General features: G+C 41.2%; 1 long non-coding RNA gene across 2 annotated transcripts in view; it reads right to left on the minus strand.

The window, feature by feature from the left end:
* Positions 1-25,077, minus strand: part of LOC104145485 (uncharacterized) — a 99,199-nt gene that overhangs the window by 27,393 nt on the left and 46,729 nt on the right. Inside the window, exon 5 of one of the 2 annotated variants that reach the window (XR_694341.2) lies at positions 6,310-6,402. The exons of the other annotated variant lie outside the window; for it this stretch is intronic. This is a non-coding gene — a long non-coding RNA (uncharacterized lncRNA). Of the gene's footprint in view, positions 1-6,309; positions 6,403-25,077 lie in introns of those variants that run through there. 2 annotated transcript variants of the gene reach the window in all.

Consider the following 25,077-nt stretch of genomic DNA (forward strand, 5'->3'; position numbering starts at 1 on the left):
GCTACTAACATCAAAAGTTCTCCCTTCCCCCACAGTCAAGGGAAACAGTGGCAGAGCCTATTAGTCTCCTCATTACAGCAGTTATTTCATCTCCTCAGCCTCCTGAAGTCCGTAACTTTCTCATTCAAGTTGTACTTGTGGATAAACTGGAACCCTGCAACACCAAGGACAAGACCCACACAGATTACCGCATGATGAAATCAGCTGGCACGAGCCCTAAGCTCAGCGTGACTCACCTTTTGAAATACGCAATTACCACAGGCAGTTAAAGAATTAACCATCATTTATAACTCGTGATATGCACATGTGAAAGGCACACAGCAAGTGTGACTAGAGAGTGCCAAAACAGGAGGGGGAGCTCACAATTCAACAGCCAGAAAAAGGGCTGCACAAAGGCAAAAAACCTTGAACAAACCCAAACATGCCCTACGGTTTAACCAGAAGTCAGAAGAAGGGCTTTGCTTGCCCCCGTTGCCATTTCTGCTTCAGACGGGGTATACATTCTCATCTATATCTACCACCCAGACAGCAAACCTCTCAATGTGATTTCCTGGTCACGGAGACACTGGAAGGGAAGCTGGGCACTGTGGCCTCTCATCCCGAGGTGTTATCCAGCCCTCCCACGGTGCAGTCAGCAGCTGAGGTCCTGCAGTTTATGATATAACTACTGAAAAGCCCCTGAAGATGCTAAAGAAAATGCAGATGTTTCTACTATTGCACTGGCAATAACAAGCCACTGTTCAAGACCTGGCTGTGCTTTAACTTCTACAGATCTTTCCTCAGCACTTCCTTCAGGACTGCGTAGGCAGTGAAGAAAGCTCCCAGATAAACCAGCCAGATAGGCATCTGGCTCGGCCTGCAATCCTGGACTGATCTAGCCAGGCGTGTGAGATACTTGGGAACATGAGGTGCTGATAGCATCGCAGACAGGAGAATACGAAATTATACAGCCCTCACAGCATGTCTAATGCCAATATTGATGATGCAAAATGTTAAGACAGGCCTTCCAAATCAATCTCAAGAATTTTGAATAATTCTTTTTTCTTTAAGAAATTCATTAAACAGACAAAATAAAAATTCTGTAAGTGTCCTTTTAGCAGAAAGAAAGGCTTGAAGAAAACTTCCGTCTATAATGAGTCTTGGAATGAGCCCGAAATACATGGCAACAAGGTAACATCAGTTACAGCCTGGTTGTAACAGCAGAGAGTAAAGGCTAATACTAGTACCAAATGCACCCTGTGGTAAGTAATGAGGTGAGTGACAGTCATTTAACCCTAGGTTAGGCACCCACTAGATTGCCTTAGCTGAGCTAAGTTAGAAACTTGTCTCTCTGGGGCTCCCCCTTGCACTTAGAGAAATTCAGCTTCCTGAAATCATTTTCTGGCAATGCCTATCTGCCTCTGCTCCATGCCTATACAAGATCAGCTGGCTGATTTTACTTGTCCAAGTGGCTGTTTTGAGTTTTAGGGGATGAATTCTTGCGAATGTCTAAGACTGAAGTGGCTCCTCTCTAAATGTCAAACGTTTAGATGATGCACCTTCAGGAAAGATGCGACCACATGCATGCAGACTTGGTGTCTAGCACACACTTTTCCAAACTGTGACACACTTTTCTTCCCGCAATTTTCATGCTGCTTGCTGAACACCAAAAAGATCCTAAGCGTTACAAAAAGAAAGGAGGGGAGGACACACTCTCCGCAGCCAATTCTGCCAACACCAGCATGCATGTGAACTTTTCTCACGTGAGCGAAGTAAGATGTGTTTTTCCCAGTTATCAGTAGAATCAAGTCCTAAGTGAGTATTACTGTTAGATTCAGAACAACGTGCAGAAAGTATTATATTAGAGAGACATGTGTGGACATGCAGGCCATAGTCCAGCAAAGATATATGCGCACAAACAGTATCATGAAATTCAATGAGACAACCTGCATTGCGAGAGTCATCCCCTACATAGTAAGTGCTCGCTTGACTGGGACCAGAGCTGACAACATTTGCTCTCTATCTTCTGCAAACGTTAATAAAGTGCAATGAAATCAACTACTCTCTAATTCTATGTAGGTATTAAAGGAAAACGGGAATGGAGAAGTGTGAACCTCCTTAAAATAATTATGACCAGGGACTAGTGGAGAAAATTGTTTGAAATGTCACTGTTAAACTCATAAGTGGTGTGGAGTAGAGCATAAAAAGGCATGCACAGATACAAACAAATCACTTTTTGAAATGTTCCTTGGATTTTCAGGCTAAGATCACTTTTTTTGGAAGGTGTGTTCTTCCTCTAGGAGGTTTAGGAGCACCATCTAGCGTTGCCATTTGGCAGACAGCCTGGTATTAATGCAGTAAACCACTTTCCTCCTGACAGACCCAGCATCCCCCCAGGTGCCACTAGAAAGGTGGGGGGAAGAGTCAATGGCCTTATTACTACATCATTCATCAGGACTAAGCATCAAACGAGCAACCTGGATAGCAATAAATGACACACTGTGGAGCCCGTCTTTCGAAAGGGGGTACTGTGCTACCACAATTTTACTGCTCACCTTTTAGCAATTCTGGGAGCTACACTTTCTCTTTGTCAAAGTGAGGGGCTTTGTACTTGCTGTCCCATCTGGACTGGTCTTCATGAAACCTTTGGTTCAAGGACAAGAGTCTTCTCTCTAATTTAACAGGAATGTTTGTTTTCACTTTCTCCCCTTTTCATGGAATAAAATGAGCATTTTGCTTAAAAGAGAGGAAGTAAGGAAAAGGTTTGTTTACATGTATTTGTAACATTAAGTATTGGAGCAGAATGCCTGTTTCACAGCTAAGTCTCACAGGAGACTCTCACAGAGCACCTCATATCTGCATTTGTACAGAGAGCAGACAGAGTTACGTCAACAGAGAGGTCTTGTCCCCAGCCCCAGTGCCCGTTGCACGAGATAGTAAGTCTGGTAGTGTCACTGCCCTCTGTCACAGGCACCTGGGAGGCAGCTGCCACATGGAGGCAGTGAGGCAGAGGGAAGCGAAGGAGCATTTCTGCAGTGTCGTAGAGCACTGCGAGGTCCAAGTTACCCCAGGAGAGAGGAAGTCAGCCAAAGCAGAGCCACCTGCTGCACTAGCCGCACTGGTCTGAGGGCCCAGAGGTAACTCATTATGGTATCTCTCCACCACTGGGAAACATGCTACGTAGGTAACACTTTTAGACATCTCTGCCCCAAGCAATCATGAACGAGAATATGGAACAGCTCAAAGCCAAATCATCATCCATTTCTTCTGCGATTTTATCTCCTGTTGCTAATAGAAGTGCATCAAATAATCTCCTCTCTCTGTCCTGCACTGCAAGGAGCTCGTGGCCAGGAGAAAAAAAAAAGATCAAAATTAAAAAATATTTAAAAACCAGTATTATACATTATTACGTTGTTCACTGAGAGTTTTGTGACCCTTTCCAGGCATTCCAACACCTAATCGTTGATATTCATAGTGTCATGACTATGAACATCAAGGAGATAAAGGCTTGGCGCAAGCCAAGATGCCAGTAGGCATCTTAAACAGAGGTCAGTCTGATTTGCAGTATTTCTAAAAGGATCCCGACAAGGGCTTCAAATGTACGCAGGCAGGGCCAGGGAGATGTACTGCGCACAGCGCAGAAGGCAGCACTGAGCCAAATATGAAAGCCTTTGACAAACAGACAGAAAAGAATTACCTGGAACGGAATTGAATAATAAATAAGCTTGTTTTAAGCCCTCAGATTTCCTAGATATAAATGACCAGTTCCTGCATAACTTCACTAGTACCTTAGCACAGATCTTTAATCTTTTCTTGTTTGAGCACATGGAGGTTAGGGGGAGAATATCATCCTATTAACTACATTCGAATCTGAGGTATTAAGGCTAACTTGGCCCTCTCTTCTCAGAAGGTGAAAGCAATTGGCCATTTGTTATTTACTAGCTTTAATCTAAAATACTTGGGTGAGCATTTCCTTTCTAACTTTTAAATCTATAGATGTGAAGTAGACTGCAATGACTTCCAGCCTTTACAAGGACAGATTTTCATGTAGAATCAAAGTTATTATCTTTCTTCTATCTTCAGATCCTTCACCTTTTAACAAGTCGAGTATCATTACCGACATGTATGTGTTATGCAAGGGTAAACGGGGATAAAATACACAGATTTGTGAGCTTTGGCACAGATGTCAAGTGGGCTGCAGATTTCCTCATCCTGCTAAAAATTGAATATAATCATTACAAACAGTTGTGCGTGCATGAAAGAGCACTTCTTGTTTTTTAACTGGATGCCAAAATACTATAAGGCTCACTGCAAAAAATGCCAAGTTCTGAGCTAGTAGTGGGTACAAACAGCATAGTACTACATACATGTTTAGTTTTAAACATGTGGTCAGTCCCATTCATGTCAAACCTTAGTGGGAAACCGACTTCTCCTTTCATCATGATTCCATTTTTGTTTTAAGTACATGAGCAAACAAGCTGTACACATATGTTTTGGCTGAAAGTGTTCACACTCCTCCCGGATTTTAAAAGCTCCCGTAGATTTATTCCCTCTCACTGTAACTGATACCTGTCTCAAGTACCTGACTGAATAGGTAAATAATTTGAAATCCAGAGATGTCACAGGCTAGTTATTGCTATGCAGGATATTTTTTGGCAGAGCTGATGTTAATTTCTTTTTCCATCCTGATATCTGTAAAATAGGTATACTGTCTTTTGGTGATGATTGAAAGTCAGCACTTCCACCACTGTCTCTGCTGGAAAACAAATTAGCGATTACTCACTATATACATAAATATATATAGAAATACTTTCTCTGGGTATGAGATTCTTTTCAGCTACGTTTTGGGGAGACATATGCATGCATAGATACATCATTTCTTTAAATGGCTGGTCAGCTGTAGGAGGCAGCACCAATCACTTCAGATGCGTAGGTGTGAGACCATTGATTCCTAATAATGAAAGCAAAGAGCACTGCAGAGTTGTGCTCCTGTATGTGCTGCTATATTCAACTAAAGCAGTAGACACAAATCCGCACTCCACTCCCATGCCTTCAGTCTGGGCTGAAACATCTCTGTCACTGTATATTTTGTTGTTAAACATGCTGATTACACAGACAGATCTAAAACAGCAGGCCCAAGCCTATCTCTAACCAATTTTGCTTTAAGGTCGCTCTCTAACTTTATTCTTTCTCTCCTGCTTATTTCACTAGCAAAAGTACAATTACAAAACTACAGATTTCCTTCCTTTTTTCTCCAGTACCCCTTCTGTATGGTAAATACTAATGCCTTAAGCTGTGTTATGAATGCCATTTTATTTAAACATTTTGCAAAATATTCAAAATATTACTTCTCCGATTGTGTTCCTCCCACTTCTATTGTTTTAATAGTTCTATTTATGGACACTCGCTTGCTTTAGCTTTTAAATGCAGAGAAGTGGAGACATCCATCAGCATTAAAGACACTTTGATCCTTGTTTTTCTGCAGCAGACTGGGAAATCCCCATGAATAACAGGAAAGGAAAGCTAGGGGGTTTCCCTGAAGATCAACAGACTGGGTGAGCATCTTCTAAAGTGCTGTGCAGCAGGAACACTAACAATCAAGCTGGGAATAATACATATAAGTAGGAGTGGTTCAAGGGATATGCTTAGGCTCAGCTTTTGGAGGAAATTAGTAACAACTAAGACATATCTTTCAAAGTTGGTTTCTCTTTTCTTGTCTTCTACCACATCCAGGGAACAAAGAATCACAGAGAGTGCTTAAGTGGTTTTCAGCGTTGCACAGATTAAAAACTTGCAGCAAACAAGTGGCTGGAACAGAGCTGGACAAAGTACTCAAATGAATTGTCAGTTCCCTGGGAAATGAAGTAGCACAGAGATAAAAATTATTTAGAAGAGATAAACAGATTCATCAAAATGTATCTGAAAAATAACACAGGAACATTTCCTAAAACACAGCAATTTGTTTCTCAGCATTTCCAAATGGAAAACTGGAAATGGGAAAAGTAGTTTGTTGAAAAGGGGACCTATTTAAGAAAAACAAAAGAAAAAAAAAGGAAGATTGGAGTTAAATAATCAAAAAATGAGGAGAAGGCATCACTATAAAATAGGCAAAATGCTTGACTTGAGGGAGAACAGAAATGGATTTGGGGGTAGTTCTTGATACACTTTGCAGAAAATAGTTCTGTTTCGATTTGGCTTTAGTTAATTTCTACTCCTTGTTTAGTCAGCAGTTCTTCTGGTTCAGTTAGCACACCAAAAGCAAATGCATTAACCAGCCCGAATCTGGAATAATCTTTCTAATTACCGTTCAAAATTTTGCTCACACCTAAATGTAGGCATCCGTGTCCTGAAGATGTGGTAACTCCCATTTTGCCAAATGTCCTTCACTTAAGCTCCACATAGGTGGTTCTTGGGCTTCATGTCCTAGAGAAGCAGAAAAGCGATTGGGTTGGATCCAGATTGGTTGGATCTGGAGGTGCCCTCCATCCCCCAGCCTCAGCCCTCCCCTGCAAACAGCCTAAGGAGACTTTACCTCCTGCCATAGGAGGAAGAAGTCTCTCCAGGGCTGCATTTCTAGCAGCAGCATGAACCAGCACAGTCCTGAGGGACAGGAGCTGTGTAGGGTTCCTACTGCTACCATCTGTCTCCACTTAAGCCCATGAAAAATCTGCTGTTAAGGTATTTAAAGGTATTTAATGTACTTCAGGCACTACAGTAACGCATACTGTCTACACTGGTGAATGTGCTATGAACACTGGCTGTGAGGGGCCAGGTTCTGGGTGCACTTATTTCTCGCGCTGAAATCCCACAGAGGCGTTAAAGAGCCTCTGTTCCTGCAACTGCATCAGCACTTCAAGTCAACACCGTCTTTCCCATGAGGAGAAGCTGGAATATTGCTAGGAAAGCGGAGAGGAGGCAGGATGGCACATTGTTGTCTTATACTACTGTGAGGCAGGCAACGTCTGGAAAGAGCAGTAAAAAGGCCTATATATTACAGGCAAGCTGCCATGAAAACAAGAACAGATGAGGAAGCAAGATGTGGTGTCATACAAAAGACTATTTGTTATATGGCTGTTCGAGGACTTGTGCCAGTAAATACTGCCAATAGCAAAACTAGTGTGATGGGTGAAAAAAAGTTCATTGTATTTTGCCTAGCTTCACCAGTACCAAGCACAGTGCAAAGACGGATGGCAACATTTAGATAAGGAACGGTAGAACATTGCAATACTTTGTTTTTCTAGTGCCTCCACCTAAAATGCCTGTCTTAATGTAAATGCTCACTTAAAAGAGTTCTAGTGGATAATAAAGAGCACATGGCTGGTCAATAATAACTCCGAGTCTCAGCCCCTGATCCTAGTATCATTTTCTTACATTAAGCAGACATTGGATAAAGTACAGAGTGATTTTTGGAAGAAGGATATGTCTTCTTGTTTTGTCTGAGGGTCACAGTTAGTTATGCCCCTTTGTCCTCTGCCCTCTTACACGACTTTTTGTGCAATGGCATGTGTTTAGGGCTGTTCTGAGAACAGACTCTGAATCAAGATCCCCAAGGGACATAGATGGAGCCATGCCTCATTTCTGGATTAAAGTGGGGTGTGAAATACCCGCAGAACAGCCCTGTTCAGGTTAGGGCAGGTCTTGAGCTGCCCAGACGCACCACTCCTGAGTCCTGATAACTTTCAGATAAAAATAATACAAGAAATTTGTAGAGTGGTGCTAGAGGACAGGAGATTTTCCAAATAGCAGTCTTGGGCTCTGATACTCAAGTATCGCTCAGTTCTTACTTTAACTGCCAAAACAACTTTTGGACAGATCACCAATTTCCAACTTCAAAGTTTTCCTTCATTTTCTCCTTTCATTTTCAGGTAGAGTACTGAAAATAATACAGAGAGAGACTCAAGAAAGAGACTTAAGAATATTTAATATTTAATTTTTATTTAACATTCAACTCAGGCACTCCTGTTAGAGTGGGAAAAGTACTGCTTCTGGACAATTAACTGGATAAAAAATATAGAGTTATACAGTTCTAGACTGATACAAGAGAAAAAATTAATGGTTCCTAACCTGACACCCGGCAGGTAGTTTACCAGTATTTGGTTGTTTTATTTGTTGTACTATCCTACTGGCAATTTAATGAACAATTTCTTTTATGTTTCTTCCACTTGAATGTTTCTTTCTTTCTGTGGAAATCATCCATATTTTTCCAAAATTCTAAGGATTGTGATCACTAATCTCTAAGTTAGTGATAAGATTTTACATCTGCTAAAATTTATTCAGTGACTAGTTGCACCAAGTAACATAACGTTAATAGAAAGTCTGTGTTATTACAAACTCTAAAAGTTCATACTTTTTAAGGATAGATTCCTGTATTTTTAAGCCAAGTGGCTGATCTAATTGGAATCATCTTTATACATCTTAAATTCTTCTCATAAATACTTTACACGTTTGTTATTCACCAGGATTATCTATCTTCCATAAAAATCTACCATTATTTACCAAGCAAGCCACAACAATTTACTTTCATAGCCACTAGACTGTATTTGTTTCCCTGTGACCAGTGCGCTCTCTCCCTTAACCTTTTCTCTCCCTCTTTACAAGGAAATTGATCCGTAATTTCAGGTCATGTACATCTGTACGTGCAGAAATCAGTCTGCTTTGTTGTTGTTGTTGTGCCTCTTCAACATAGAACAATTCAAGTCTAGAGGAATTAACTACGTTACACTATGCAGTGGGAATTCGCAAACTAACCGCAGCAGACTCTGATTCATCTTTCGACTGCTGAATTCTACATTCCTCTCTCAAACACCTGAAAAGATCACTCTTAATCATAAAGCAAACTAATTTTCACTCAGACACCCGCAGTAAAAGTAGGAACTTATCTTAACTATTTGCTCTCCTTCACAATAGCCTTACAGGACTGGTTTCTTATCTCACGCTCAGCTGCACTTTGCTGAATTTTCCTAAAGCCACCAGCACCCCGGCCATTCTCGCCATGCTCTTGCAGACCGTGCACAGGGCTCTCCCCGGGCTCCCCTCACGGCCCTGCATGTCTCGGGCAGCACTCCGCTGCTAGCCCTCCTCTCGCACTGTCCAATGCACAAATAAACATTATCCCGCCCCAATCACTTACAGTTGACATAGGAGATAAACCTAAGGAAAGTATTAAATTATCGGCTACATTCCCATTACCTTTTGTGTAGGCACTCCAAAGAAGATTGGAGCGCATTGTGCCAAACCCTGTGCTCACACACCCTATCCAGCTCCCAGGTGAGCTGCTCAAGCTAGATGCCTGAAGTTAGCCACACGGTCAGGGAATTAGTGCCTCACAGAGCTTTATAAGCTGAATAGCCATGACAAAGGATACCACATTATCTCTATTTTATTGACCGAAAATAGAGCAGATTTGACCAGACTTAGAAAGATGAGGTAACAGGACTATAATCCCAAGCCCTTTTAGAACTAAAATTTAAATCCAGAGTTCACACTATTTCTCTTTCCTAAAAGTTTGAATTTATTTTACACAGTATCTTTTTAACCTTAAAAAGTGAGACTAGAGATGGTATTGACTGAGGAAATCCTGGTGCTTTGGGGAGTCTGAAGAAGTGCTTGGAGGGGTAATCCGTGTGTGGCAAGCAAGGGATACTCCCTGCACTGGGAGCTGGTCAGACACCAAGGAGCAAGTGTGGGAAAAGACAGGAAAAGGAATCAGATGGGCTAGTGAATTAAGCTTGTCTGATGGAGACGAAGATTTGAAGATGATGAAGAGGAGAGATGATCTGAATCCAGGTCAGAGTGTTTATGCCCATCATTGTAGCTGGACTTTGTAAATTTAACAGAGATCCAGAGGGTCTCAAAAGGGATTCACTGGGGACGATAACAAAAGACAGGGGAAATATCACATTAGTAGCTGTGTTTTGGATGAAGCTGAACGGGCATGAGAAAAGGATCTGAAAAGACTGGAACTGTTCAGTCTGTTCTTTCAAACCGTTCTTTCATCACTGTTTTGCTTTGGTTATTGATGGGAACATTAGCAGCTCTAGAGGTAGCAGGAAGCAGTGAAAAATGCAGAAATTAAACACATTTTCTGCATCCAGAGCTAGCAGTCATGAAGGCCACAGTAAGCTGATCTAAAGTAAGAGGAGCTTTACCTTGGCTTGCTTTCCTGAATTTATGAAATAGATGCAGTATTTGCCTAGCTTAGGAGATATGGGTGGACTGGTATGCCTGAGGAAGGCTTTCTGCTTACATAGCTCACTTTTTAATGCCTGTTACTTTTACTGCTCATAAAGGGATTCAGCTCTGGGCTTGTGGATTTTTTTTGTTTGGTATCAAATTGAGTTCAGCGCGTAGAATCACTGCTGATGCACACTAAAAGCCTATGGATTAAAAAAATTACAGGTCTTAATAAAACATCTTTCTGCCAAGGTGGCACTAACCATGAGAAGTTTGAGCTGCCAGCACAGAAGATGAAGTGAAGGGCTAGAGAAAAATATAATTTAAATTAAAATTATACCCTGAGAGATTTCTGCTCTGGCTGAGATTCATACCTTTCAAAATTAATGTGATTTTCTTATTCCTATTTGCTTCTCTTTTGTTACACTGTATAAAATCTAGCTTTAAAGCAAAGTCTCACATCTGCAAGGGATGTCATGAAGAGCCACGTATTAGCACCTTTACTGGTGAAGGATCGCCTTATGAAGGAAATCCTCCAAAAGAAATGGGACTTAGTGTGTTATAGGGTCACAAAATGGTATAAAAGTGAATATATTGTATCTACAAACAAATACATTGTCCTTATCAACATCTATCAAAATTCTTCTACATCAGCTGGCATCACTGTTCATTTTTCAGCTACTGAAAGTAAAACCCTAAATGATGGGCTACAATGGCTTATAGGCCAAAAGAAGGCCTATGCAGTCCTGCAGGCACCTTTTGTATTTCCTGTTCTCCTGCCTGAAAAGGAGAGAGCTTGGAGTTAAGTCTCTTATGCCCATTTCCCAGACGTCACAAGTCACTTGACTTCAGGAACCTTTTTGTAAGGTTTTGCTCCTAAAAGAGGTTCTCCACATTAGAAGTATTTCTTCCAGAAATGTTATTCTTCAGTGAATTAAGTGGTCATGAAAATACCAGACTGATAGAGGAGGGAACAAAAAAGTTTCTCCCCGTAGAACTCCAAGCATATTCCAGCTGCCCTGAAGGGACCGAGTTGGGGGCAGTTGTCACTAATCTTTGATACTGTCAGCAAGGGGACCAGTTCTGATGGGATATTATGGCTTGATCCGTTTTTCACCAAACTTGAATCATCATATCTTCTCCCTCAAAGAAGAACATAAATTTGTTTTCTAATTCTTCTGAGACATTTTGTGTATTTAATTTCCTACAATGAAATTAATAAGCCACCATTTATCCCTTTCTCCTGACTTCATTCAATATCTGAAAGAGAATATAAGGAAATACTTTGTGCAAAACAGAAAGGAATTCCATAATTTGTGATTTAGAACAAATTACCAAATAAAATTTTACAAGGTTAACCACAATCCTTTACACCCATGTCAAATGCTCTCTTTTTCTAGGGTTCTCATTTTACTTGTAACTTCAGTTTCTACAATATATAAAACAAACTGCTGACCACTTGGGGTCAAATTCCTAACCGATGCATGTGAGATAGATGATTAGCAACAGGACAATGTTACTATATAGTTTGTAAGAAATGATTGCAAAACAGAGCCTTACACTTTTAGCAAATAAAAACCCCACACAATTAAGTAACCACAGAGGATGCTGTACACTTGAAGTACTTCAGGATCTGCCTTGGAAATTGAGAGTTGAGTTACAATTCCTACGCTTACTGAAGAAGGCTCCAACACAGCATGTGACTGGTTTTCCGTCTGCCCTGGGAGGTTTACAGAGAGTCCCTATCAAATCTGAGAGTGAATCAATATCCTGTAGAATTCTGTACAATCCTGTGTAATGGAATCTCAATTACACAAGATTCTGGGTTAAACAGAGTTCAACTTCATCCTCCTGGGTAGCGCTTCATACAAATTTCAGCCTTTTTCCATGTTAACCCTCTTTCAAGTTTCTTTTCCCTAAATTGCTGGGTGCAGAGCTAAAGTGAAACGCTGCCTAAATGAAAATCAAAGAATAGTCTACCATTTTACCTCAGCTGAGAAGAATTTCACCAACTGTACTCAACTTTGTTATTACTAGTATTCTGTTGATTGCAACTTTCTTCTCCATTGTAATTCTATTTAACCAAAGACTTTGGATGTCACCCAGATGTTCACATAAATTATATTGTACTTTATTTGAGACTGACCTCATTTATGTCCTACAGGCATGGAAAGACTTGGCAGTCTTTTATAGCCCTCTTTTCTTTCTAAGATTGTAGAATCTCTAATCTTACTTCCTAGAAGCGATGTGTATTCTTATTGTTATTAATAAAGTGAGTGTCAAGATGAAGGTCATGTGGAGAACAATTTTTTTAATGCACGATACACAAATAAAAACAGTTATTATTTCAGACTACAACACTTGACTATGCTGGGAAAGCTGCTGGTCTCTTATTTACACACCAAGTAACTCCTGCTTAGGTCATACAGCATGGTGTACCTTTGCCCCATTCTGAAATGCTATGGACTTAGTACTAAGTCCATTATTAATCCGTTAGTATTAAGTCTATGGACTTATTGCTACCAAATACCTGTACCTGTGTTTACAAGACACAACACTGCCTAGAGTGACTGTGTAGCCTACTCCACCGCAACATTGCTCCAGCTGTCAGCTCTTGCACAAGATCACAATTAACGATAGTGCGCCTATGTGTTTCGGAAGAGGAGAACGGGGTATATGCACACATTCTCTCACCAAACAGCAACCTGATTGCTGTGCATAAAAGATCCTTTTTCAAACATAGGAAGAAAAGAAGAAGTATTATAACAGAATACAGCACTCCAGAAAGGCCTACACACACTGTAACCCATCCTTCAAAAATTATAGTGTCTTGGTGTTCCAGGCATTTTCTAGAACTCAGACTTGCTCTAAATTTTGAGAACAGTTTATAAAGAAGTCTGTTTCTGTGGGATGAAGCATCACTAAGAAGGTTACGCCACTGTTTAATTTTTCTAAATAAACTCACATACCACAATTCTCTGAAGTGTTATTCAGTTTTACAAACTGGCTGAGCTAGTCAGCGGTAATTAGCTTCATGGAGAAATTTTATGTCTCTTCATTCTATTTGCTTTTTCACTGCCAGGAAGAAGAGAGCTTCCCCAACAGACACTTCCATCCATTCACTGAGAGATGCCTCAGGCATATACACACCAAACACGTCAGTGAGAGTGTTCTCCTACTGCCTTTTTATGAAATACTTTCATAAGATGTTAGAGATCCCAGATAGTGATAGCTTCAATCTACACATAGAAATGGATTAACAGAATTTAGTTAAAACCCCACATTCCTTTGGTCCATTCTGTTAACCTGTTCTGTCACAACAACTCATGACAACAGCAAGCCCTTGGAAGTCCTCCGATTTCAGCGGAGTATAAAGACAGAAAGATCAACAGTAAATGCTGAGAACTACCCTGAGAAAGCACCAAAAGAAATCCAAAACGTTTTGGGGAGAAAGCATTAGGTTTAGACTGTAAGAATGTCATTAGGGCACCCACAGAAGGTCAGTAAAAACTGACATCTTCCCTATTTTGTAGAAGTTTAGGTTAAGATGAGGCAATCTGCACCTTAACAGCTGTTACTTCGTATCATGCAGTGGCATAGGACAGTGAGTCAGTTCAGCATATAGACAACCATTCAGAATGATTCACTAGTTTCAGGTTTGAATCTTATTCCCTTTGGTTCGTAAGGAGGTTTCTCTTCTTGCAATTCTGTAGCACATCTGAAAAATGATATATATCTATGAAGCAAAGCCACATAAGTCCATGTACATTCACAGCCCAACCAAACAAAACAGTAAAACCTACAAGATAAAAAACAAAAAAAAAATCAGCAGACATTTCCTACCTAATAATGAACTTCCTTATCATTTTATTTTCAAATTGTTACTTTTTCATAACGTCTGATAATCACATGGAGCCCTTCTCCTTTCAGGATACACAAACCACAGGATTTCAATGACTCACACCGAAAGAGCTTTTAAATACACGAAGGACGGAAGGGCATGCTGTTTCTGCATTAAAGCTTCCTGCCAAAGTCCAAAACTAAGCATACATAAATATATTTGGACAAAGTTTTAGCAATAAGGAGAAATTCACCTCTCTGTAACCCTTCCGGTGAGACAGTGTTGCCCATCTTATGAACTGTGTGATTGCATCCTGTTTGCCATATACTTCCTTTGTGAAAATCACAGCTGAAAGCAAAATACTTTTAAAACTATTATTTGCACACAAAGGTGCAATATTGACTTCTTGATGCAAGGATGTAGCACCTCGTGTATTCAGGAACTAAGTATGGTATGACCGATGTACAGCAAAAGAGGTGTCAGTGCTGCAATTTTCGGTGTCCTTTGGTCAGGACCTGTCATCTATTGCATGTTTATATGACCTTTATCACAACTGTCTCCAAACTGGTCAACTGCTTGGTTTAACACCAACAGTAACAAACAAAGTAATGTGCAATTCTCTCTACTTGCAATTGTAAAGATGAGTCCTACAGCTGTCACAGTTTCTTCTCCTTCCAGAGTAAAGGTATTAAGCCCAATGTCCTTCACTGCATGGGAATCCTTATACTGAAACCTTAAAGAAAAAAAAGATTGGTGAAATCTAGCATATATGGAGGTGAAAGTACAGCCTCACTGACACTGCTGCTGTCAGTAAAACAGTCAGCTTTTTTCACAGTGCTTTTCTGGAGACATGCCATCACAATCACCTGATTTTAACACCTGCGTGGGCATGTCGGAAAGAAAAAATGAAGGCTTCCAGGCCTCATCGTCTCAAAATAAAGTCCAAGTATCCCTGAAGGTATCTGTTTCACTCATGTTTGGTGATTTCTCTGGCTCTGATTTGGACTTTGATGGAAATGAGTCAGCGGAAGCTCAAGTGAAACAGAACAGATGACTGAACGGTTTGCAAAACAGTAAACAGCAGATTCACATGAGCACCAGGGGCCAGAAGAAAGACCTACGCTTTCAAATTCTCAAAATAAAGTGGTGTGGTCCCTAGATTTTATTGGTCCCACCTATAGGAGTGAGTGCCTACCCTGTGGCAACAGCATGAATGAAAGTCATGCAAAGCTCCAAGTCCTGGAAGCACAGAGTGAAACACTCATGGGCTTTCAGAGGACCTCAAGTTTTTTAACCTGAATTGCATTTTCTGCAGCTGCAAGTACACTAATTTCACTAATTTAAAGCTAATTTGCTTGTGCTGCAGCCATATCCCAGGGGCCAACCCCTTAGCTGCTGCAGGTGTGTTACTGAGGACAGCAGCAGGTGCTACAGCATGCAGGCTACTCTTCAGATAGGCAGAATTTGCTCATATGGAGAGAGCGGGAGGGATACCAAGTGAAGAGGAGGGCAAGTCTGTGGTGATTTGTGAGGCAGGATGACACACTTTTGTAGAGGACCTCCACGTCTCCCACAGAAAAGCTGTGTGGATAAGTACAAGCATTACAAGGATACATACAGGACAAGAAGCAGGAGGTTTCACACTTTCTGCTGTAAGAATTCTAACTCTCTTCCCTCTCCTCTCCGCTTCACCACCTTATTACTATGCATAAGCAGAGGGCAGGTGACAACCATTTCTCCGGGGTGATGACTGCATATAACACTTCATGCTTTCATCACTCTCGCACAGAGATGCCCAAACAGAGCTGCATTTGCAGCTGATGGAAGCATTTCTGGATACAGCCTCTTGTTGTTCTTAACCTAAAATGTAAATGTAAAATTCAGGGAATACAGAACACCATAATTCAAAGATTGCATAGACTTCCCTTTATGCCATTCATACTTTAAATTCACTCGTTCCAGTGCATTATGTGATATTCTAGTGCCCTTTTCCACTTAAATCCGGGCACATTTTAGTGAAATTTACTACAAGAACTAAACAGTACCTTGATGATGAAAGTCATTTTATAAATGCGTATTACTGAATCATTGGGTTTGTTTGTCCTATTTGTACTGAACTACCATCCGAACTAATATTCCCTGTTGCTTAAGAAACAAAAGTCATCACACACTGTTTCATGTAACTCATGAAAATCAATGATCACAAACAATGTTCCCAGTTTTGTATGTCCCGTTTTGTAGTTCAAAATCTGCACCATTCTGGATATTTGAAGGAAGCATACATTCATTACCAAAGCAGCATGTGGATATGTGCAGGACCTAACAGGACAATAGGCCTGGAAATAAAGGAAAAGCATTCTAGATTTATTTTCTCTGGCCTGCATTACAGTTTTTCAGAGGTCTTGATTGAAATAAGGCTTTGGAAACACACTCTCCTATGACATTATTTTAGGTCAACATGGTTCAGATTACACTGTTCTGAGATGGCTGCTAAACTTTTTGGAAAAGTGTGCTTCAAGCAGTTATGATAGCACTGTTAAACAAAAAGTATGTATTGGGTAAGTTTATCCTTGTCAAGAATTCAATATCCTCATTAATATCTCTTTAGATGTGAAGGAGAGCAGGGTTAGAGTTCAGCATAATCTTGACAAATTAAGGAGAAGATCTGAAAACACTGGGTTCCAATTTTCTGTAAGGACAAGCGCAAAATTCTAGACAAACAGTCACAGTCAAACAGTTCAAACACAGGGTGGGAAATGATGGAGGGTGAAGCCCTGCAGAAGGGCATCTAGAAGAATGCGGATGCTAAATCAAAAAAGCCAAAGTCCTCCTCTGCGGCAACAATGACAAAGAGCTCACCCTGGAAGGTGCAAACCGGTGTCAAAGCTTAGAGGCCCAGGGTGAAGTTCTCCATACTCTGCTGACATGACTTCAGTTGAGTTCTGCGCTCACTTTCAGGCATCATCTCTCAGGAAAGATGAATATCTGAATACCTGTAACTGAACATATTGCTGTTGGAGAATGCTTAGACTGCTCAAAAACACAGGTGATGAGGAAAAACTGAAAGAACTGGAGTTATCTAGCTGAGACAAGTCTGAAGGGAGATACAGTTCTTCAAAGAGAAAAAGAACAGGACAAGGAACAGTAAGGTTCGGGAACCTATGGCAGGGGAGATTGAAGTCAGACCCTAATGGCATGGTCTGGATAGCTACAGATCATCTGTGTGGAGGCTTCCCCATCAAATGTGCTTGCGGACACAATAGACAAACAGGTCTCACTAATAGTTGTCAGAAAGCAGGAGATGAAGAAGGTTTGTATCTGAACTAGCTCCAGAGCCTCCAGCATGCTGCACAGGCACTGCACTGGTCTTGCTGGTAGAAAAGTCTTTAAAGCTTCTGGAAGGGGTGGAAGGATTAGAACAATGAACTAAACAAAGAAAGCTGTGGGGATACCCTGACTAGTCCAGAGGCTTGAAGTGTATGTGCCTAGACCCTCACCTACGATGAAATACTCCCCAAAAGACCAAAAATCCATTAATGTCAGAAAAGTTTAGTTTTAACGGAACTAAAACTAGAACACTACAATTTGATTAATTGGGAAAACTCTAAGAAAGTAAGCCAGGCAGTAGAGAAACAAAGGATTTGTACATAACTCTTCCTCTGCCTCCTTCACCTCCGCAGGCAGATCCTCGAGTCCATGCTCAGTTCTAGCCAACTCAGAAACTTTTTGAGCCGCAGTAAACTCTCTCCAGCCCCCTCGAGGAAGCTCTCCTTTTCTCCCCTCAGACACTTGGACCTCTCATCCTCACCTAGGGGGCTGCAGTGGCAGCTGCCTACACACCTTCTTCTCCCAAAGGGTTCAAACCAACCTCATCACCTCTTAACAGAACATAACATATCACTGAAAACACCCAGGTGAAACAAATACCATCCATCACACCTTTTTGGTGAAAAATATACCCAGTTAAGGTGTCAGTAAACACAGACATTTCTAGAGTACAGGGCCAAGAAGAATCACTTCAGCCATCCAGCATGACCTCTTAAATAACACTGACCACAAGATTCCTCTGCCCTGTATTTTATTTGAACTGGAACATATTTCTTTTAACCACCCAAATTCCAATTTAAAACTTTCAGCGGAAGAATCTGCCACATCTTCTGATACATTCAAAAGTTTCAAAAGTTAATTAGCCTCACTGTTAAAGAGCTGCATCTCACTTTTAACCTGCATTTGTCTTGCCTCAGTTGTCATGCACTGGCTCCTGTGATACTTTTGCCTGCAACTTTTCAGAGACAAATGTCAAAGTTCTGTACGTTATGTGAGTGCTGACAGGCTGTGATCAAATCACATCCTAACTTCCTCTTTGGTAAACCAGCTATGTTGAATCTCCCAGAACAGGGTATGTTTTTCAAGCCATTACTCACCCCTGTGGCTCCTCCATGAACCCCATGCACTTTATCAACATCTTTCGTGGTGTTGCACAAATAGTTGTATCAGTGACACATGAAAGAAAATTAAAAAACCCCTCCATCTCCCCTTAGTACCTCCCAATGGATTCTTTAGCTATTTTGGCCACAGTTTTATCGGATGAGCTTACATACCATCCACAAATATTTTTCAGAATCACTGCTCCCGATCTAAAGAACATTGTCTACCTTCTGACTTCGTGCTAATATTTATTAATTTATACATTTATGCATTTAATCCAGATTAGCTAGTCCATAATCCAGCCTCTTCACTGCTTATCTGTTCCCCAGTCTTTATGCCATCAGAAAACTTTAATTAATAATGTTATGGTTTTTTCCAAGTTATTGACAGAAATGTCAGACATGTTAGACCTAAGCAGTAGTAAAAACCACCTCAATATCTGCCCCATAATTTATTAAATTGTGGTCATCTCATAAATTTGCATGATTATGTTTCTGAGTTATCTTTCATGTTTCTCACAAGTTTTGTGTTTGTATATACGTGTGTATATGCCTTTGTATACAAAGCGTTATTCCAGAACTCTTTCGCTGAATCCTTTGGCAGAAATAAGGCCATTTATCCAAATCACTTTACAAGACAGAGCTCGAGTTGGGAGGAAGTTTTTAAGTGATGTACTTTGGTATTGCCAAAGCTTCTTATTTTTAATAATGAAAACTTTGATTTTTCAGTTCAAGCAATTTTTATGTCTTAAGTGATTTTTAGAAACCTGGAAATAGCTAAAATCAGAGTAAAATCTTTATTATCAAAAAACCCTCAGAACAAAAAAAAGTCAACCCAAGGTGTTTTCAAAGTGTTCTTTCTTGTAGGACATTCACAAAGTTTGTTTTTCTTCACTCTACTTCAAAACAGACTCTGTAATTGTCAGATTTCCTAGGAAACAAAAATACAGTTTCAAGCCAACTCTTAGCATTTGTGCCTCAGTTAGTTTTCAAAGTGCTGTGGGCAGGTCACAAGGATAACAAACCTCCAGATGCTGCAAAACAGGAAGGAATTGTAAAATTGCTGGACCTGATGGTAGCAAAACTGTGACTCACACGGATGCCAAACATTTGGGATGGTATGATTCACACACATTATCGTGCCTGGTTGCAAAGCAACATTTGCTCATGAGGGCACAGAGACTCGCTCAATAAGCTGCTCACTTCCAGCTACAAATAGCACATCCGCTAATATCAACTGTAAATAAAGCTTACAGAAGGAAAGCACTATTGAACATATTGAACAGAGCCTTGTGCAACCTCTGCCAGCAACAGGGTAGACTCACCCCCCCGCAGCTCCCCCAGGTCTCCATCCAGAGCCCTGCTGGCACCTCACAGGGACACCCAAGCTTCCCGTGCAGCTATCCTGGGCTCATCGCAATGCTCCCTCAACACCAAATATGAACACTCTCAAGGTGTTATGAAGGCCTCACAGGATCCTCCTTCTGCTTTTCCCTTGCCTAGGGGCTGGCCACTGGGTCCATAATTAGCTCAGAGAAATCAAAGTAATAATCTTCAGCTCTTTTTTTCAGTAGCCTTGCCCCAGCCTTTTGTGTCTGCAGTCAGCCTTTTGCGTGGGTGAGTTAGTTAGCCAAGGGGCAAGGCTTAGACAGGGAAGTCAGAGCTTCTTGCAGCCCAGATTGTGGTCGTTGCTCACTCTAGCGCGGCTGATACAGTTTTTTGTTTGTTTTTCACCTTTCTCATTCCAGAGCTCCCTTTTCTGGTCCAGGGCATATTTTCAAGCATCACCCTTTCCACAGATCCCCGTCTTCACCAAAACAGGAGACATGGGCTTCTTCCTCCTCCTCCTCCTGTCCACGACATGTGCCTACTTGAGTTTTTCAGACTGACAATGTTTCATAATGAGAGCCAGCAAAAACAGAGATTTTAGACGGAGTACACCTGAGTGCATGCTTGTAAATCCTGTGAAATGTGCACAGCACGGGTTGCTGCCTGGGAAGTCCCTTCCTGCAGCTGGTGCATAGCCCTGCAGGCAGAAAGAGTGGGTGAGATGTGCTGGAAAGGGCCAGCATATGGGGAGGTTTGCAGGGTCTCTTTTGACCAAAGGGATGGATGGTGCTGGTAAGTAAAAGCTCCTGCTACCTGCAGTGATTTTCAGATGCCTGATACTGTGCCAAACTCATGCCTTGCAATTCTCACACTGCCAGCTGCTGAGCACGCTCTTCCTACCAACTGCCGAGGGCCCTTTTCTTTTCCCCATACCCCTGATTGCCCAAAGCCACAAAAAAGCTGGAATATTCTTCCAATTAACACTTATCTCATTGGTTTGTTAGGTGAGAGGGTTTGTTTATGAATCTGCTTTCTGTGCACAGGACAGGCATCAGGCCTCCACTGCAGAGGCAGTCATTGGCAAGCAGCAGTGACACGGCAAGGGTTTGGCAAGACCTCGCCGAGAGCCAAGCATCACCATGGGGTCTGCGGTGCTTGGTGCTGGTTACAGGGCACATGCTGGTCCTCAGCGAGGGGCCTGGGAAGATGGCTGTGCTTTGTGGATCATGGTCTCAAGGCTAATGCAGAAGAGGAAGTGTGGGGGTGGCAACAGGGTAACAAAAGTTCCTTTTTTCACAGTTAGTCAATCATGCCGATCTCACAAAGGCAGAAGTATCCCCATTGATTTAGTATTTTCTGTGTACTTGGGGCATTTCTGCTGCATGTCAGCTCTTTTCATAGCGGTTGATCTTGCCACCTACCGAACCACTCCTCCACAAAACTTTAGGTCCACAGCATATCTAAGTGTCGAAGCTTGTTACTTATTTTTCCTACTTTTTTTCCTGAGTGGCAAGATGTTTTCTTGTATTGTTCATTGTCTGTAGCCTGTACTTCTTTCTTCTTCTTGCAAAGTTCCCGTATCCCCAGAGATCTGGGAGAATGAGTCCCATAGTATTGTCACATTCTTGAGGCAATCAAAAAAATGGGCAAAACGGGCAACTACACCGACTATTTTATTAAAATAAATACAGGCAACAAATCCAGAGACCCAGTGTTCTAAGACTCGCCCCTGTATATCATTTTGCCAGCCTGTTCGGATTCCAATGCGCTGTTCTTCAACTCAACAGAAGAGAAATGTTTGCAACTAGACATTGTCATCAGACCATACATTTCTCTACATACGCAAATAATTGAGAAATATTAGCAATTTTTGCTAAGCACCCTCTTTCACATGATTCATTTATATGCATCCTTCAGAGATACGTTCTTCCTTTTTTTCCCTGTCATTCATCCCAATACTTTGATGTTGGCAACGAAGGAAACTCCTCAAATTTGAAGTTTTCCTCTGCATACTATCTCATAAAGTTGCTGATCCAGATAAATTTTGCAGGAATAGGTCAGCTGAAGACTCAGTCCGTACTTGTGTGACTGACTCTCAAAATCTTCTGGTTTTGGTAAAACCAGAGAGTAATGCAAGAAAAAAGTGTTAAAACAAAATTGATCATTTACAAAGCCATTTGATTAGACTCAGTTTAAGGTCTGGCTCAGCATCTGACTTGATGCATGTATCTGAAGAGCTTTCTAATTAGTAGTCAATGTTTTAAAAATAAATTTTGGTTTATAGCTATAGTTTCCAAGAATGGACGAGACCATTCATGGATCCTTTCCATGACCTCAGAAAATAGCCCAGGCACTTCAGAAGACGAGTGGTTTCAGAAGCATTACTAATGCATTACAAAGTTCTATCTCTTGTCTGTCATAATAAGATTCGAAGAATGAGCTCAATAATTCAGCCACAAAAGAAACTTAGGACAATGCCAAAAAAACCCAGTTTGTTCACTTATTCCGTACTGAGAAATTGCTCTAGTTTCTCATGGTCTTTTTTTTAATGTAACAAAAAACACATTTGTCAGAGCCAGAGGCCTAGGAAAACGCTGGGTGTTTTGATAAGTTAGAAAAATATATTTAAAAAATTATGTTTGGGATTGTCAGAAATAAAACCCCAGTGATCTGCCTTTCTTGAAAACTGGACTGAGCGTTCTTCTCACAGCATAAGTATATTTTACTGTTTTCAGGGATACCAAATCTGTCTGTACAACCTGGCAACTACATTTTAGTAAGTGTACAAAGTACTGTGAACCCTGTAGGATATGCAGGCATAAAAAACTCAGGCTTAATATTTGTTTAGATTGGCATTAAACCAGTACAACAGCAGCACGGTCTCAGCTGATTTCTATCAGATTACATCCTGGACTACATAGTACTTTACACTATCCTACTCATTCCTTCCGTGATCACATAAGGTGAGTACCAGCAAGGAATAGCATTCAACATGGCCATGTCTAGGAGATGGCATGACTGGCTGGGGACTTAGCTCAGTTGTCCCTGTTTGTTACAAAACAGAGACTTAGAGGTTGCTAAGGGTTAATGGGCTCACTGAGAAAGGACTATTTTTTATTCTTGTTGTTATTCGTGTTGCTTTCTTATTTTTTTATTCTTGTGTTATTCTGTTTTGTTCTTGTGTCTATTCTTGTTCTTTTTTTATTTTTTGTTCTTGTTTATGTTCTTGCTCTTTTTATTCTTGCTCTCTGTTTATAGTCTTGTTCTAGATTCATGGAAGAAATATTTTGTCCCAGAAAATTTCTACAGAGTCTGCAAATCTGTATTCTTTTCAGCACAAAATATTTCCTACAATATTTGCTTCTAGTGCTTCATTCAGTCCATTTTAAACAGGTTGGTACTGAGTTTCTACCGCCACTTTGTGAAACTCTTTCACACTTGTGGAACTCCTTCAGAGCCACTGTTAGGAGCATTTTCTAACTCTCCAGCTGAGTTGTCCCCATTTTCTCCTAGCCCTTTCCACATCTTACTCCTTTCAATCAAGGTAAGCAAAGCCCTAATCCTAATTTCGCTGAAGCCTACACCAGACATGCTGTGGACCGATAGCCTTTTGACTAGCCTTAATTTCTCCTTCTTCCTCAGATTTTGCATTTTTGCATTAAAGGCTGCCTCATCCTCTCCTAACCTGGTTCCTCAGCAATCCCCATCGCTCCTAGTAAAACTGCAAGATCTGCTCCCGGCACAGGGGTCGTGGGAGGCGGCGGCGGGCAGCCGCTCTTGGGACGCAGCTCCCTGCCACAGGGTGCCTGCAGCTCTGCTCGGTGCACAAGGGGAAGGTGCTGCCAGGTGGCCGGGAGCCAAAGTCCCTCCCTTCCTCTCAGCCCCCACTTTCCACCACACCTGAGCTGTGGCAAGTTGAGCCTTGGTGAACTGGTACGGTTATCACTTCTAAAATCAACCCCCAGCAGTAAAGCTGCTCTCTAAGGGGCTGGAGCAAATGACAGTCATTTTTCCGATTATAACCACGCTAACCACTTTCCCAACTAACCTCACACATGAAAGCTAGCTTATCAGGCACCTGCCTGGTGGTATCTGCTGAAATGTGTTTCGCTCAGTTGTTCTTCCCGCCATTGTGAGTTCTCAGAAAGGGCAGTTCATCACTTCTGGTAGAGAAAAGGTGTGTCCCTTCAAACTCCAGCATTTGGGGCAAAACGAGATGAGTGAGCTGAGTTCTGCTGCGTTGCTCACTGGTTCTCTTTAGGTGAAATTCAAATATGGACCAAGATAGAGACAAGGACAGCCCCACACAAGTACAGCCATGACAAGAACATACCCAACTCCTGCTTGTGTGATCAGCTACCAAGTGCAGCGGGGAGAGGAAGGTCAGGCAGATGTTGCAGCTAAGGACAAGGTAGTCTGCTCTGACACTGAATTGGCAATGTAATATCCACTATCCAAATTTAACACATTTAAACAGATGTGTTGCTGCTGTCAGCGTACCTCTTGGGTCTAGTTTTTACTGCTTTAGGAAACAATATTGTACATGCTTTCTTCCTTTTCCTATGTTCCGAATTTACAATCTATTTTGGATTTAAAGAGAGCCCTGGGATTTTTCTTCCTGTTACTCACAATAATTAAATACTGTTTATGTACTGCAGAGTGGAAGGCTTTCCAAATTTTTTTTTTTTACCTTTGATTATCAATCATTACCTGCTGGATATTTTATTCTTTTTTTTTTTTTTGTCTTTCATGACTCAGAGTCCTTTCTTTCTGTACATCTGGTTGCTCCTTTCTAACTTGCATGACAGGTTTACCCTTCTTTCCTTCAACTTTTGGCAACTGCCCTTCAGAGCTTGCTTTTGCTCTCTGTGCTTCTGCCTTCCCCTTGGGCAACAAAATCAGTTCAGACAGACCTAACTGTCATCCTGTAGTTTCTAATCATAAGTTCCTCTGGTTTAGCTTCTCTTCCAAAGAGTTCGTTTTCTTTTTCATGCTGCTCATTTCATTTGTGAAATGAGTTTACCTCCTCCTATATCAGAAAGGATGGCTTATTTTGTTCTGAATATACAAGCCATTGCTTTATCCATTCTGTTTTCATTGAGTAGATTGTCCTTCACCCTCTCCCTTGCTGGGGCCTTAAGTCTTGCCTTGACTACCACAGATCCCTTCTATATCGTTTTTCCTAATTCCTTAAGGTCATTCAAAATGCTGAAGCCAAAGTAATATTCCAGATTTAGTATTTTCTCCATATCTCTCCCATTAGCTCCAGCCCCGCTATAGGGTTTTGGTAGCTTTCCATTTTAAGAGCCTTTCCAATACTGTTATTTA

Source organism: Struthio camelus, chromosome Z (assembly GCF_040807025.1).
Source record: "Struthio camelus isolate bStrCam1 chromosome Z, bStrCam1.hap1, whole genome shotgun sequence".
NCBI lineage: Eukaryota > Metazoa > Chordata > Aves > Struthioniformes > Struthionidae > Struthio > Struthio camelus.